General features: G+C 40.6%; 1 protein-coding gene across 6 annotated transcripts in view; it reads right to left on the reverse strand.

Annotated features, from left to right (window-relative positions):
- The window catches only part of CDC42EP5 (CDC42 effector protein 5), a 33,005-nt gene that overhangs the window by 6,427 nt on the left and 9,290 nt on the right, over window positions 1-17,288 (reverse strand). For 5 of the 6 annotated variants that reach the window (XM_070729915.1, XM_070729913.1, XM_070729911.1 and 2 more), the window contains exon 2: window positions 11,719-12,096. The gene's annotated coding sequence lies outside the window, so the exon portion shown is untranslated. Of the gene's footprint in view, window positions 1-2,148; window positions 2,195-11,718; window positions 12,097-17,288 lie in introns of those variants that run through there. The other variant, XM_070729917.1, reaches the window with a different exon arrangement.

Raw genomic sequence — 17,288 nt, forward strand, 5'->3', positions numbered from 1 at the left:
GAAAGTAGTCTGAACATTTCTTCACACAATGGAATGAAAATTGAACTGAAAAAATTAATCCTTATTGGTTTATTTTGCCCATAAATGTGCCTCCCCCCCCGTTTTTGTGAAAGTTTTTTCAATTTATGGATAGTTTTGGTTGCAAAATGCAGTCTATTTTACTGGAGTTGGTGTGGGAATGGTACCTTGAACATTTCTGAATATAAGAAAAATATAAAGGAACTGAAAAAAATGATTCTTACTGTTTTTTTAACATCAGAAATAAGGCCTCCCCCCCCCCTGGCTGCTTGCAACAATTTTCACTTTTTATTTTTTTATGCTCCAAATCCGAAATATTCTTTAAAATCTTACGCATTCATTTACTCAATTTAACAATGCTGATCATCAAAAAAATATTTGTGGGGGTGGGGGAAAAATTTTTTTCTTGGCAAAAAAAAAGTCACATTTACTCTGTTCGGGTCATATAGACCCGGATCAAAATGATTTTTTTTAGGTACTTGAATTTGGTCTTTTTGAAAACTTTTTCCACTGGAAAACTAGTTTGAACATTTATGAACATAATGATATGAAAATTGAACTGGAAAAATTGAGACTTATATTTTTATTTTGATCAAAAAGCCCCTCCCCCCATCCTTTTTGAATTTCGTGTCAATTTATATTTTTTAAGGCTACAAATCCCTAAGGAATTTCCCCCCAAAAGGTTTGATATACTAAATTGAACAATCCTGAACATAAGAAAAATATAAATAAACTGAAAAAAATGACTCTTATTGGTTTATTGTTTTATACTCGAGTATAAGCCTACTCGAGTATAAGCCTATTTGAGTATAAGCATGGGGGCCCATTTATGAGCAAAATAAACCAATAAGGATCATTTTTTCAGTTTAATTTTCATATCATTATGTTCAGAAAGGTTCAAGCTACCAATCCCACACCAAAATAGAATAGTAAAATAGAATGCATTTTGCAGGCAAAATTATCAATAAACTCAAAAGTTTTGATATACTAAATTGAACAATCCTAAACATAAGAAAAATAGAAATGAACTGAAAAAAAATGATTCTTATTGGTTTATTTTTGAATATAAGACCATATCATTTTATACTCGAGTATAAGCCTACTCGAGTATAAGCCTATTTGAGTATAAGCATGGGGGCCCATTTATGAGCAAAATAAACCAATAAGGATTAATTTTCTCAGTTCAATTTTCATATCATTGTGTGCAGAAATGTTCAAGCTACCAATCCCACACCAACTTTAGTAAAATAGAATGGATTTTGCAAGCAAAACTATCCATAAATTGAAAAAACTTTCACAAAAACGGGGGGGGAGGCACATTTATATGCAAAATAAACCAATAAGGATTAATTTTTTCAGTTCAATTTTCATTCCATTGTGTGCAGAAATGTTCAAACATGTTTCCAGGTGAAAAAAGCTTTCAAAAAGACCAAACATAAGCACTGCAAATGAAGAGTTTTCGGTCCGGGTCAGGGTGACCCGGGAACATAACATTAGGAACTTTTTTCGAACAGAACAGCAGGGTTAAAAGTGGCCAACTTGACATCATTCATGTCAAGGGTTTGGGTTAGGGTACCTGGCCTCTCCTCGCCTCATAGAGATACAATTTTCTTATCTATTTACTATTACTGAACATCCAAAATATACTCTTTAATTCTATGTATATATGACATGTGTGCATACATATTGCACACAGGCACACAAAAATATACATTATCTACTATATAAACTATGTGTATGTACAGAGAGAGAGAGAGATCCTAAAATTATACACATTCAACCTCATTTACCACGATAGGAAAAACATACCCACAGTCCAGAAGGAAAAAAAAAAAGAAAAGAAAATCAAAATTTTTCTACCGGTTCTGCATACCTGACCGTACCCCGTAGGAGCCCATCATTGAGCTACAGCCTAGTTATCATCTTTTGTGAGGCCCCATGAGAACAAAATGTCCTTCTGAGAATAAATAAAAGATTGCACATCCCACTGCAAGTCAGGAGCCCGAAGTACGAAACCAAAGCATGAGCTGTTTATTTATTTAAAACATTTATGTAGCCGAAGCATGAAACCAAAGCACTAGTTATTTACTTGTTTGTTTATTTTTAAAAAACATTTATATAGCTGCCTACCTTAAAGCCAATTCTGGGCGGCTCCCAATCAACTCTCGTTGAATTTTGTCCTAAATGAACATAATCCATTTTTAATCACACCATATATTAATTACTTTACCCATGGCAGGATGTTTGCCTTTAGTGCTAATGTTAACTTGCGATAGCCCTCTACGTAGCAGTTCTTGCCTTCCCATATTTCACATTTTCCTTGACTCACAACGCAGCTAACCCTCTGGGCACATGACACATCGTGAAAATCTTCTGCCATAATAAATTTGTTCAACTTGAAGGCAGCCAGCAGACAGTTGTGGCTTTCTTCTAAGAGAGACACTACAGGAACGGATGATATGAAAGAATAATAATCTCAGAACACAAGTTTTTGAATAACAGTTACGCTGTCTGGATTTGTATTTTGTTTCAAGGTGATAATTATGGTGACCATGGAGCTATCATATTTTAGCTCCTCTGAGATATAATAGACAAAAGAGAGAATCCCTTACACCAGAGGTCTTGAAACTTGGCAACTTTAAGACTTGTGGACTTCAACTCCCAGCATAGCTGGCTGGAGAATTCTGGGAGTTGAAGTCCACACAAGTCTGAAAGTTGCCAATTTTGGGGACCCCTGCCTTACACCAAGGAATTATCTTGGTTTTGCTCAATCTACCGAATTCACATAAAATGTGCTAAAATTCACAGGGCTGATTGATGCAAGACTATTACAGGAGCCGGTTTGGTCTTGGTTTCCTTTCAGTCTAAGGGAGCAAAGATTTCAGTTTTTGTGGCAGGTAGAACCTGGGATAAATGAAAAAGTTGCAGGAATACTGCTCCCTGCTAACCCAGGTTAGGATATTTTTCACCTACCAGCCACCCACATATAACTTGTCCAACCAGTTCTTTGATTAAGGAATACTTAGGCTGATCTGGAAGATTCAAGTTCCTGAAGAAGAGGGGTAAGATCTGTAGGCTAGAAGATTTTAAGGATGGCCAAGAGGAAAAGATCCAAAATTAGTTATCATTTCTTCGACAGAAGATTTCAAGTTGCCAAAAAAGCCTCTAGAGTTGTTAACCTGGTCCTACGCAGCTTCTGCTCAGGCAATCTCACACTACTCACAAGAGCCTACAAAACTTTTGCCCGAGCCATCCTAGAGTTTACTGCTCATCTGTCTGGAACCCATACCACATCTCAGACATCAACACCCTTGAAAATGTCCAAAGATATTTCACCAGAAGAGCCCTTCACTTTTCCACTCGAAACAGAATATCCTACGAAATAGACTAACAATCCTTGGCCTAGAAAGACTAGAACTATGGCGCCTAAAACACGATTTGAGTATTGCCCACAAGATCATATGCTGCAACGTCCTACCGGTCAATGACTACTTCAGCTTCAACCACAACAACACAAGAGCACGCAACAGATTCAAACTTAATACTCCAAACTTGACTGTAAAAAATATGATTTCAACAATCGAGTTATCGAAGCGTGGAACTTATTACCGGACTCAATTGTGTCAACCCCTAACCCCCAACATTTCTCCCTTAGAATCTCCACGATTGACCTCTCCAGGTTCCTAAGAGGCCAGTAAGGGGCGTACATAAGTGCACTGGTGTGCCTTTCGTCCCCTGTCCAATTGTCTTTCCTTTCTCTCATATATCATATATATTTTCTTCCTTTCATATATCCTCTCCTCTAAGTTCACTTTTACCCTTATATATATTACCACATGTCTTTTTTTCTTCCTAAGTATTTGTGTATTGGACAAATGAATAAAATAAATAAATAAAAATAAAAAAATTAGCTGTATTCATAGCGGAATATAGCATATCCAAGATGTCACAGATTATCTATAGCAGTGGTTCTCAATCTAGAGGTCAGGACCCCATTGGGGGGTTGAATGACCATTTCAGAAGGGAAAGACCAAGGGAAAAGACAAATTTCCCATGGTGTTAGGAAATAAAGCTTGTATTCTGGCTCCTTGGAAGATATTTTTACAATCTGACCAATCAGGCGTTTACTGTTGTGAGCCGCCCCGAGTTCTCGGAGAGGGGTGGCATACTCTGTTGGGAGAATTGGCGCTAGACTTATGGTTGGGGGTCACCACAACATGAAGAACTATATTAAGGGATTGCGGCATTAGAAAGGTTGAGAACCACTGATCTATAGGATCTATGCTTGAATTTACACAACACTAGGATGCATTATTTACTTAATTGTAGTTTATTAACCCACAATTGCCCAAGTTTTAACACATCAACCCATGATTAGGAAACCCAAGTCGCTGTGTTTACTCAGCACACTAAAGTGCAATGGGGCAGCTTGTTGTATTAAAACAAACTAAGTCTATCCATGGGTAACTGGAATGGATGCATTATCTAAAAAACAGTGAGTTCCTTTCTGTACAATGCTATGAACACTCGTGGTAATCACATCAGCAATATCGTTGGATACTTTAGTATGGAATTTGAGGTGTGGAAGGGAATGGCTGTTAGAGCAGGAGAGGGTTTTTTTCCCTTCCCTTCCCTTGACTCAGATACAGAAAACCAAACTGCAAGGAAGATCTCTCTGCTTCCGCGTTTTGGGTGCTTTCCCCCAAATATTGTCCTGATGGCATTGTTGGCCCTCCCCTACAAACGAAGTGGACCAGGCTTACAGATGTTGGAGTTTCCTGTCTCTCGTACCTGCCCAGCATTGCAAAGTTCTCGTCGGAGGTGTGATGATCTAAGAGAGGTGATTCATGTTGAATGGGAATAATGGAGCTGCATTGGGGGTGGAAAGGAGACATTGTCTGGGCAAGTGTGGAGGAGGGAGGCAGAGGAGGAGAAAGGAGAGTCAAACAAGGCTTCTCCCGAGAACAGAAAGTGCTGACAGGAGCGGAAAACGGCCTAAGAGTTGACTCAGCTGTGGGTGGTAAATAAACCCAGCATAGGTATCAGGAGTCAGGGGGGAAAAAACCCTCCAGGAGGCCTGGATTCTTTCATCTTCGCTCCTGAGCTTCCTTGTTCCCTTTCTTTGGAATTCAGGAATCTCATCCCGTTCTTGATAACGAATCCCATTGATACCGAGGTTAGTTTCAGGAGTTGGCGGAGGGTGGGGGACCTTTTCCTTTGTGGGTGGGAAGGGATGAGGAATCAAGGATGTTACAAATATTACTCAACTTACAACAGCTCATTTAGCGATCGTTCGAAGTTATGACGGCACTAAAAAAAAAAGCGACTAACGTTTTTTCACACGTACAACCACGCAGAATTCCCACATGATCAAAATTCAGACTCTTAACAACCATAGTTATGGACAGGGAAGGGCTGCCCATCGCTGTTGCTCCCAGTGTGCCCCTGGTGGCGAGTGTGAGCGGGCACTTGCGTGTAGGCACTGTCACCAGCGCGAGATTTGGCTTCATGCGCAAAAGCTGATTCTTGCGTGAGGGTGCTCATGCGTAGGATTTTGCTGACTTTCAGTAATTTCTTTGTCTCTGCAGATGCACGGAAGCAAAGAACCACTGGAAATTGGCAAAATCTCGCGTGTGTGAGCATCCTTACATGAGAATTGGCTTCCTGTGCATGCGCAGAAGCTGAATCTCGCGCTGAAGCAGGTGCCCGCCCACTGGTCAGCTGGAGCTGCCTGTGTGGTTCCATTTTTCCAACCGCAACTGTGCACCTGACTGTACTGACTACAGCCCAATACTGGTTGTGACGGTTGAGATAGAGCCGGGGATCCCATGATCAGTTTTTCCAACCTCCCGACAAGCAGAGTGTACGGGGAAGTCAGATTCACTTATTACTAACCTAACATCTGCTGTGATTTACTCAACAACAGTACCCAGATAGGTCCTAAAATGGGTCAAAACTCACTTTAGCAAAGGCCTCACTTAGCAACAGAACCTTTGGGTTCAATTGTGCAATTTACGATTCAAAGGAATCGTAATTCCTTTTTCCTCTGTTCCTTTTTATTGGAAAGTATTAGAAGCACAGAAGAAGAAAGCCAATAGTCCAACAGGGTCCAGGGCAGGGGTGGGCTGCTGCCTGGACAAGGGGGGGGGAGCAGTGGGGTAATGAAAATGGAGCTCCACCCCAGAGCACCCAATTTGCACTGAAAGATGTTGAAAGAGAATGCAGGGTGTCCTGCATAAGCCACGCCCACAGTGTGGTGGTAAAAATGTTGGTAGCCCTTCACTGGTTCAGGGGTCATGAGAGGGACTCTTCCTCTTGAAGGATGTCATTTCCTCATAGGGAATCTCTTTATGAGGGTCCTCTAGGGCAGTGTTTCCCAACCTTGGCAACTTGAAGATATCTGGACTTCAACTCCCAGAATTCCCCAGCCAGCATTCGCTGGCTGGGGAATTCTGGGAGTTGAAGTCCAGATATCTTCAAGTTGCCAAGGTTGGGAAACACTGCTCTAGGTATCCATGATATCCAAAATGACCAAAGCAACACTACGTCACAAACTCCCACCTTTTCACACTCATGAACAGCTCCATGATGCACGTATAAGAGGGCAGGTAGTTTGCATTGCATCAGCCCGATGTTGGCTACTCTGGCTGTGCTATTCTGGCTATTCTGCAAAAGACTCCTTGTTAGTGGGTGATATTAATCGTTTGGTAGAAATAAAGCCAATTCTCTAGATTCAGTTCCATAAAAAATATTTTAAATCAAATAGGGATACAAGCATCTTACCTATCCAAAGCACTAACATTTTCTGCTCAAGGTTGCAAGGCACAGACGTGGTTTCTTACCGGTGCACCCTGGTGAGCCGTTCCAGTAGTGGCCCTCCAATTGCGCAATCTGTGATGGTGGCTCAGGTGCTGGTTTGCTGGTCCATGTGCAGCGCCATCTTTTCCCCCTAATTTCCGGCAGGGTTTTTTTTAAATCTCTGAGCATGCGCAGAAAGAAGATCATCCCTCTGTGCATGCGCAGAAGTAAAATTGTATGAGGGGAACACAGGAACATGCACAATCATAGTGAGCACACACACGTGCGAAACATCACAATGCACAAACAACGCACTGCTAGTAAGGTAAGAGGAACCCACCACTGGCAAGGCAGCTAGGGAAGGCAGCTACACAAAAGATGCAACTGCCTTAAAGAATTTTTGAGAACTAAACCCCCAAAGTGTCCCAGGCTGAAGATCTTTGACACAGCCTGCAGTGATCTGAAAGCAGCCCAAATCCATGTTTCTCAAACTTGGCAACTTCAAGATTAAGTCTTCAATTCCCAGAATTCCCCAGCCAACATTTCATGGCCTAAATCAACAGTCCCTGGTCTTTCTATTCATTTAATTAATTAATTAATTAATTAATTAATTAATTAATTAATTAATTAATTAGCTAGATTCTGCACTATAACACTGGGGATTTGTTGGAAACATTACCTATTTTACACAATTAATGCAGCAAACCTTTTTTGCCTTACTACTCTTTTGCATTTTAATATCTAATGATTATGGGTCTCACAGTTTTCAGGATTATAATATAATTATAGTATAATAACATTTATTATACTACAGATAATATATAGATACTGTATCTATTATAATATAGATAATAGATATTATCTATAGGATAATAGATATTATTATACTATAACAATATCTACTATACTTGTGGCTTGTATGTTATTTATTATTTTATTCTAAAAATTTTAACTGGATATTCCTGGCGTGTTTTAACTTGTTCTGGTTGCTGGTCTATGACTGTAATAAACTTACTTGGCTTAACCTTGCTTAGCAACAGAATTTCTGGTCCCAATTTTGGCCATAACTGGAGGACTTTAAGAGGATGTCAAATAGTTTCCTAGACAAGCCAAAAAAGTGATCCAGAGTTTGCCTGATTCCTGCTGAAATGTATGTTTACAGGGACAACTTATTCCATGATGATTCCAATTTGGAAGTAGGCTCTTAAATGCAATCCTTTTAATTCCAGAGCCCTTGATTATTATTTTAAGAGATAATTGGCCACAAAGTAGCATAACTGGCCGCTTAGGATGAGCTTAAACCTGCCGCAGCTTACAAATGGAAGATGCAAAGAGAAAAAAAGAGGCAGAGCCAGGAATGTGTTTCCTCTCTTCAGTTTAAACCAAAATATCCCAAGGGGTAAGGAAGGCCTCTTGCTTTTTAAAAATGAAAATGAATTTTTCTAGGGAATGCTCTAACATTGAGAGCAGTAGGGATGGGGCGAAGGGACTATCTTGAGAAAGCCATATGAAAATTGGAAGCGCCATTTCCACCCCTGTCCCGGTTAAAAGTGGCGTTCCCCAAGGCAGCATACCAGGACCTACTCTATTCATTCTCTACATCAATGACCTCTGCGATCATATCACAAGCAACTGTGTTCTTTTCGCCGACGATGTAAAACTTTTCAACACCACGGACAACACATCTACTCTCCAAAAAGACTTCGACTTTGTCTCACATTGGTCTAAAAAATGGCAACTTCAAATATCAACCAGCAAATGTTCTACCCTCCACATCGGCAAAAAGAATCCGAACTTCATGTATAAACTGAATAAACAAAATCTCACAGCCAACCCCCACTCAGTAAAAGACCTTGGAATATTAATATCAAATGATCTAAGTGCCAAAGCCCACTGCAACAATATCGCCAAAAAAGGCTTCTAGAGTTGTTAATCTGATCCTACGCAGCTTCTTCTCTGGCAATCTCACACTACTCACCAGAGCCTACAAAAGTTTTGCCAGACTCATCCTTGAATACAGTTCATCTGTCTGGAACCCATACCACATCTTGGACATCAACACGCTTGAAAATGTCCAAAGATACTTCACCAGAAGAGCCCTTCACTCCTCCACTCGAAACAGAATACCCTATGAAAGCAGACTATCAATCCTAGGTCTAGAAAGCTTAGAACTATGCTGCCTAAAACACGATCTAAGTATTGCCCACAAGATCATATGCTGCAATGTTCTACCTGGCAATGACTACTTCAGCTTCAACCGCAACAACACAAGAGCACGGAACAGATTTAAACTTAATATTAACCGCTCCAAACTTGACTGTAAAAAATATGACTTCAGCAACCAAGTTGTCGAAGCGTGGAACTCATTACCAGACTCAATAGTGTCAACTCCTAACCCCCAACATTTTTCCCTTAGACTATCCACAATTGACCTGTCCAGGTTCCTTAGAGGTCAGTAAGGGGCGTGCATAAGTGCACCAGCGTGCCTTCCGTCCCCTGTCCAATTGTCTCTCCTTATCTCATTTATCTTTTCTTCCTTTCAAATATGTTCTCCTATACTTTTATATCTTTTCTTCTATTCTTTTATTTATATTATTACATATCTATTCTCTTCAATGTGTATTATGTATTGGACAAAATAAATAAATAAAATAAATGTATTTGTGGGAAGCATGACATTCACAAAACAGTGGATAGGCAAATTACCTTTGAGAATGAACAACCTTTAAACCAGTGCTTCTAATTTTGGGGCAATCTGGCTGGGGAAATAAAGTAGCCCTGCTGAGGAATTATGGCCATTTGAAAGTCCACACATTTTCAAGCTGAAAGCCTTAGTTATCAGATCAAACAAACTTTTATCGAATAAGTCTATTTTCCTTTCAAAGCTTTTTGCTCGAAGCTCTCAGCGGCCACTTGAGGTCTGCCTGTAGGGAGGCTTTGTGCAGCTTGTGGACAAGAAACTTGCATTTGGTGTGGGTTTTTTTTTAAAAAAATGCTTTTCAGCAGAATCCCAGCATTCAGGAATGGCACGTTGGCTGCCTACCACAAAAACACATCACAAGGGCATACAAAAAATATGAGGCGGGGAACAGCTGAGAATCAGAACCACTGGATCTGACATGATCTTGGCATGATCCCAGGCAGGCTTATTCTAAAAGGTCTCTTGGGAAAATATATCTATTCCTTTTCCTTCCATCCTTCCCCTCTCTGTGTGCGGATGACAGATATGGTTACCAGCCCCAGAGGACAATGACGGAATTTCCTTCCCAAAAAAAAAAATTAACACAAATCCTTTTGTAAATGCTTTAGCACAGCTGGGATGAAGGAAACAGTTGGGCACTCGGGCAGGGGTGGTGGGATTCTGGTGGGATTTTTCTAACGCTGACGGAGCAGAGAAACTACAACTGTGTGGAGAAGGGCCTCATATTCTGTATTTAATCTAGAAAAGGAGCTACACCCAGCAAGCAGGAAGCGGAGAATGAGTTAGAAGAATGCATTCTGGGGTCCTTAAAGGGAAAAAGGATATCTAAAGGAATATTGGGCTAAAAACAACAACCTGAATTGGGATTTCAAGGGGAAAGTTGGTGGACCAGGAGAAAAATCTAGGGAACCACAGAAGAAAGGATCTAGAAGGAACAAGAGGGCATTTTATATCAGGGATCTTCTTAAGAACTAGGTTAGTGATGGCGAACCTTTTTTTCCCTTTGGTGCTGAAAGAGCGTGTGTCAGCATTGTCGCCCATGCGCAAGTGCCCACACCCATAATTCAATGCCTGGGGAGAGTGAAAACAGCTTCCCTGCCACCAGGAGCCCCCAAGGAGGCAAGAAATGGCCTGTTTCCCAACTTCTGATGGGCCCAGTAAGCTCACGTTTTGCCCTCCCCAGGCTCCAAAGGCTTCCCTGGAGCCTGAGGAGGGTATAACGCCCTCTCCCATCCCCCTGGAGGCTCTCTGGAAGCCAAAAACGCCCTCCCGGAGCTTCTGTGCAAGCCAAAAATCAGCTGGCCAGTACACACATGCACATTGGAGCTGAGCTAGGACAACGGCTGGTGTGCCAGCAGATATGGTTCCGCTTGCCCCCTGGGGCACCCGTGCCATAGGTCCACCATCACTGAACTAGGTTGTTCAAGAGCTGAACCTCAAAACAGTGGGGGGGTGTGGGGAAGAGAGGTGGAGGGGGGTTGCCTTGAAAGTTTTGAGATGCCAGTAGAAAAATCCCATGAAATCAAGGCAGAGATCTGTAGCTGGTGGGGTTAATGTAGCTTAGCCGCAGCCCCCGCTCTTGTGTCGTGTTTTCAACCTGGCCCCGGTTTGATTTATGACCCCCTCACTTATTCCTTCCCCTCCAGACACACACACACACACACACACACACCACAGACAAGACTTTGTGCTGCCACACCCCCAAGTTTCCTTTTAATCCTTGTGCCGAGATTAAAGGTCAGTTTACCCCCAGCTTTAGAGAAGAGAGCTATCCGAAGAGATCATCCTTTTCCCCGATGCCTGCATTGCCCACCAGGTTAGGTTAGCTCTCCAGGTGAAATGAGACACACAATTAGTTTCTTTTTCAGCTCTCTGAACTCCCAGGGTCTCATTTTGAACCTACGATCCCCTGCTGCAGTTCCAGCTCATCCGCTAGCCATCTTAAGTCACACTCTATAGTAGGGGGCTAATGAGTCCCAGTTCCTGGCTGGCTTGTTTTACTACAGCCCAAGATACAGTCAGAATCCCACACACACACCGCCATCCCATCCCCACCGCAACACCAATTCCCTGCAGCCAGCCAGGAGAGATGTCAGATGGTTCAACACATGTCTTTCTTCAACTGCCCGGCCAGAGTTCCCCAGGCGCCGAAAGATAAAGGGGGGGGGGGGAAAGCAGGTCTTTTAAGTTAGCAAACTTACCTTTGGTAAAAGGAGCAGGGCAGCTGCCTTTTTCCCACACCTCAAATGACTCAGAGCAACGTCCCGACTCTCTTCCTGCTTTTGTAGTCACCCCAATCCGCTGCCTCCGCCAAGGGGCCGTGCCAAAGGAACCCACAAAAAAAAAAAATCACAACCCACTCAATATCCTCCCAGCATTCAAAGTTGGATCCTGTTCCACTTTTGTCCAGCAATGTCCGGGAAGTTTGCTTCGAGTTCTCAGAAATCCCCGGAAAATTTCTTTTTCTTCCCTTTCATTTGTCCACCTCTCCGACTCTCTTTTCCTTTTCTCCCTCCTCCTTCACCAGCGTTCCCCCCACCTCTTCTTGGGTGGCGGCCCAGAAAGTACGTTATTTATACCTGAACAAGAAAGAAAATATCGCAAATGTCAGGAACACCATTAAAATCCAAACTGCGCCACAGAGGATATTGTAAGAAAGGAACTGGGAGCCAAAAGCCAAAACAAATATTATCCCCGGGCAGGAAGTTTAAACGCATACCCACACATTAGGGGGAAAATAAACAATTTCTAACTTTGTATAAAGTTTAGCACATTCCTGAATTCCATGGTTTGGTTGGCATATTCGGAAACCCGGCTAAGAACCAAATGACAGATAATGCAGATATGTGAAAGGAGAGTCTCTAAATGTTAGGTTTGAAAAGTGAAGTGACACGTACTGGCATGTGTTTCACACACACACACACACACACAGATACTAGTTAGACAAGGATGGCTGAGCTAACCTCACCTTCACTTTTGCCAAAGAAACTTGACAGCTGTATGGGAAATAAAAAAACAGCCACGTGGAAACCATGTTTGCACGGTCCTCAACTTATGACCACGATTGGGAGCAGAATTTCTGTTCTAAATTTATTAAATGATTCACACTTAATTTTACACTCAACCTTTTTGCCATGATTGCATGAATTGCCATGAATCCTCAATCTGAGTATTGTATTGGCAGTTCTGTGTTAGCAAAAACTTCAGAAGAGAAGGACTTAGGGGTAGTGATTTCTGACAGTCTCACAATGGGTGAGCAGTGTGGTCGGGCGGTAGGAAAAACAAATAGGATGCTTGGCTGCATAGCTAGAGGTATAACAAGCAGGAAGAGGGAGATTATGATCCTGCTATATAGAGTGCTGGTGAGACCACATTTGGAATACTGTGTTCAGTTCTGTAGACCTCATCTACAAAAAGATATTGACAAAACTGAATGGGTCCAAAGATGGACTACAAGAATGGTGGAAGGTCTTAAGCATAAAACGTATCAGGAAAGACTTAATGAACTCAACCTGTATAGTCTGGAGGACAGAAGGGAAAGGGGGGACATGATCGAAACATTTAAATATGTTAAAGGGTTAAATAAGGTTCAGGAGGGAAGTGTTTTTAATAGGAAAGTGAACACAAGAACAAGGGGACACAATCTGAAGTTAGTTGGGGGAAAGATCAAAAGCAACATGAGAAAATATTATTTCACTGAAAGAGTAGTAGATGCTTGGAACAAACTTCCAGCAGACGTGGTTGGTAAATCCACAGTAACTGAATTTAAACATGCCTGGGATAAATATATATCCATCCTAAGATAAAATACAGGAAATAGTATAAGGGCAGACTAGATGGACCATGAGGTCTTTTTCTGCCGTCAGACTTCTATGTTTCTTATGTTTCAAAGTTTTGTAGTTGTTCAGTGAATCATGTGGTCGTTAAGCGAATCTGGCTTCCCTCATTGATTTTACTTGTTGGAAGCCAACTGGAAAAGTTGCAAATGGCAGATTGTATGACTTCGGGATGCTGCAACTATCGTAAACAGGGCGGTTGTTAAACACCAAAATTTTGATCACATGATGCTGGGGGTCATGTGGTGGTTGTTGAGTACGAAGACCATCTCTAAGTCATTTTTTAAATAATGATGTTATAACTTTGAATGGTTGCTAAATTACTGACTGTATGTCAAGGGTTACCTGTATATACCTATACAGGTATTCTTGAAGGAGATCAAAAGTGTAGAACAGGAGTGGGCTAATGCCCGGACTGGGGGGTACACAATGGGGTAGCAAAAATTGAGCTCTACCCCAGAGCAGCCAATTTGCACTGAAAGATGTTGAAAGAAAATGCAGGATGTCCTGCATAAGCCACGCCCACAGTGTGGTAGTAAAAATTTGGGTAGCCCCTCACTGGTGTAGAACCACTAACAGAGATAGTCAGAAATTTAAGAAGTGGCTGGCTAAGGAGGCATACCTTTACAGACCGAGCCAAGTTCTGTAGTCCAGTGTTTCCCAACCTTGGCAACTTGAAGATATTTGGACTTCAACTCCCAGAATTCCCCAGCCAGCGAATGCTGGCTGGGGAATTCTGGGAGTTGAAGTCCAAATATCTTCAAGTTGCCAAGGTTGGGAAACGCAGCTCTAATCTTCTAGAACTAAAACTTACAAACATACATCTCTACTTTGTGTCCCCCTCCTTAACTTTCCAGTTCATCCTCAACATGGGTTCTGAAGATATGACAGCACAAAAATTTGCATTGTTCTACATCTACATCTTTCCCAGGTAACGCCAGTTCTTTGGTGTGGTGGCAGTGGCAACAAATTTGACAACTCCCCTGCTATAGATACTTTATGTTTCAAATATTTCTTAATTTAAGAATATCCTCGGAAGTGTTTTAAACATAGTAACAGAGGCTTTAAGTCAGGTGTTTTTTTTTAAAGAAAAATGTCTCTATGTATGTACATGTGTACATATTTGTACCTAAATCACAGAGACAAAGAGTGATGCTTGAATCACCATTCCAATACAATGCAATAAACACATTAATAACAATTCATGACATGTTGTATAGATCAGCATTTAAAATATATCCTGGTTTAAATCCTGTTTTGCCAAGCAGAGACACATTCTGTTGATCAGCATGAAACATAATTCATGATTTTTTAGCATCTCATGTGCATTTTAAGGAACCCAATAGTGGTGAGAAAATTAGAGAAAGAAAATAGAGAAAAATGGCCAATGATAATTAGCTTTCAATGTGAAACTCTTCATAAATAAAAGTCTACACAGGCAAAAAAAAAAAAAAAAATCAGAGCATTTCCTTCCAACATGCCAGCCATTTTTAAGAGTTGTTTAAAAAATTGCTTTTATCCAGGTTTTTAATTATAGCTTTCTTATAATCTCATCATTAGCTGTCTTAAATTGCTACTTTTAGTAGAAAGATGGACTAAGAAACTAAACAAACATATTCATGGTTTATGACAACTGCAGTTAGTTACTATATAACCCAGCATACAGATAGTCCTAGACTTAGAACTATAATTGAAGCCAAAATTTATGTTGTTAAATGAGACATTTGTTAGTTTCTTTTTAAAGTGCCTCTTACATTATGGTGCACATAGAAAGATTAAGGCTTTGATCAAATACAAGTAGTCCTCAATTTATGAATACAACTGAGCCCCAAAATTTGTAATACTGAGATGTTTATTAAGTGAGTTTTGTCCCATTTCTTGCCACAATTAAGTAAATCACTTATCAATTGATAAATTAGTATGCCGGTTGTTAAGTGAATCTGGCTTCCCCATTGACTTTGCTTTCCAGTATGTCGCAAAAGGTGATCACATAACATTGGGACACAGCAACGGTCATAAATATGAACCAGTTGCCACGTATCTGAATTTTGATCATGGGATGCTGGCAAAAGCTATAACTGTGAAAAACGGTCATAAATACCCATTGCAACTTTGAACGCTCACTAAACAAACTGTGGTAAGTTGAAGACTATACTCTGCACATGTTTGGAGAACCTTTCCTCATTGCTTAAACCAAACCTTGAATTGACCAGAACAGAAATAAAACTATAATACAAAGGTTTTTTGCCAGTGATATTTTGCTTCTGACCAAGAAGCTCTTTTTTTTCCTTTTGGAGAATGGGTCAAGAAACCCACAGATAAATGAATCAGCCCAGACTATTTAGAATATTATTTTTTTCCCTCTTAATTGAGCAATTAACTCAAATCATGAGTTGACAAACATAGTTGGCTTACTGCCCCTGCATTCCAATGGATTGATGTAGTGTTGGAGACAGAAAGAGGGTGAGATTAAGGAAAAGAACAGACTAAAAGATGAATGGTTGAAGAGGGGAAGAGCGATTGCTCTGAAGATTTGTTATGTTTTTCTTTTTAAAAAAATGGGAAGGCAGATCTGAGATGGTGTATGGAACACAGGGGTGAAAGAGGTTAGTGCAAATAGCCATAAATCTCCCTGAGGATTTTTTTTTTATCTCTGTTACTGAACATCAGGTTCAAAGCTTATATTTCAGAGTGGACAAAACAAGGAACGGATAACGAGATCAAAAGGTGAGCAAGAGACAGCTAGGGGTCTCTGTAGCCCCCTTCTACCACATTCCTCCACCATCTCAGCATCTTTCTTGATCTATTTATTTATATCTTTTTTCCCCCCAGAGAGTTGAGGAAGGCCTTCATTTCTGCATGCTCAGGTTGACTTCTTTTTATTTTATTTTATTTATTTATTTGTCAAACAATTATAGGGTGATAATTTGTACATATAAAACATTAGATAAGTAATGATAAAAAGTAGACAATAGGACAGGGACAGTAGGCACAATGGTGCACTTATGCACGCCCCTTACAGACCTCTTAGAAAGGGGGAGAAATCAATTGTAGATAGTCTAAGGTTAAAGGTTTTGGGGTTAGGAGTAGAAACCACAGAATCAGGTAGTGCATTCCAGGCGTTGATTACTCTGTTGCTGAAGTCGTATTTTTTGTAGTCAAGTTTGGAGCATTTCACATATAGTTTAAATCGATTTTAAGAAGTTCTAGCAAGCAGAGAGGGGAATTTCAACCCTCCAGTCACCTGAACTGGCATACTTGATCATTTATCTATTTATTTATTTTTCCTGTTTTATTAGCCCTATAAAAATGGATACCGTTAGGTTAAACCTAAGATTAAAATAAACTACGGTTAGCCTAATGCAGGGGTAGGAATATATCACCTGGCACCTTTCAACTCTGCCTAACTTGAATATCTTTTTGTTTTAAAGGAAACAACACAGCAGTAGAACAAATGCCCTGTTGTTAACATCAACCTTTTAATGAGATGACCTTGGGCCTCAAATATCTCCGCAGAGAATAAAAAGTTGTAATCCCTATTGGTTATTTTGAAATGCCCCACCTTCTCAAAGAAGAGGAGAAAAACACCGAAGGAGGATAGAACATCTTGAAAGAGTTAGTAAGGAAAATGAATTAAAACTATTTCTCTTTGGAGAAAAATGCCGGGACTGCTCATGTCTAGGATTTGATTTTGATTAATGGCCCACCTTTATTATTGTTACAAATAATTCAAGGCAGTGAAAAAAAGCCAGTATATGTTTCTCCTCCTATTTTCCCCTTGAGGTGAGGTAAGATGAAGCTAAAGTGGGACTTGAACTCATGGTCTGATATGCTGCACTAATAAAAATTTATCAATTCAGGTTTGCTGATCATTGGGCCAAGAGTAGACAAAGTTGCCTCTTCTATGACTTGAGGACTTGTGACCAGCACTGGGC

This window comes from Erythrolamprus reginae, chromosome Z (genome assembly GCF_031021105.1).
Source record: "Erythrolamprus reginae isolate rEryReg1 chromosome Z, rEryReg1.hap1, whole genome shotgun sequence".
Lineage (NCBI taxonomy): Eukaryota > Metazoa > Chordata > Lepidosauria > Squamata > Dipsadidae > Erythrolamprus > Erythrolamprus reginae.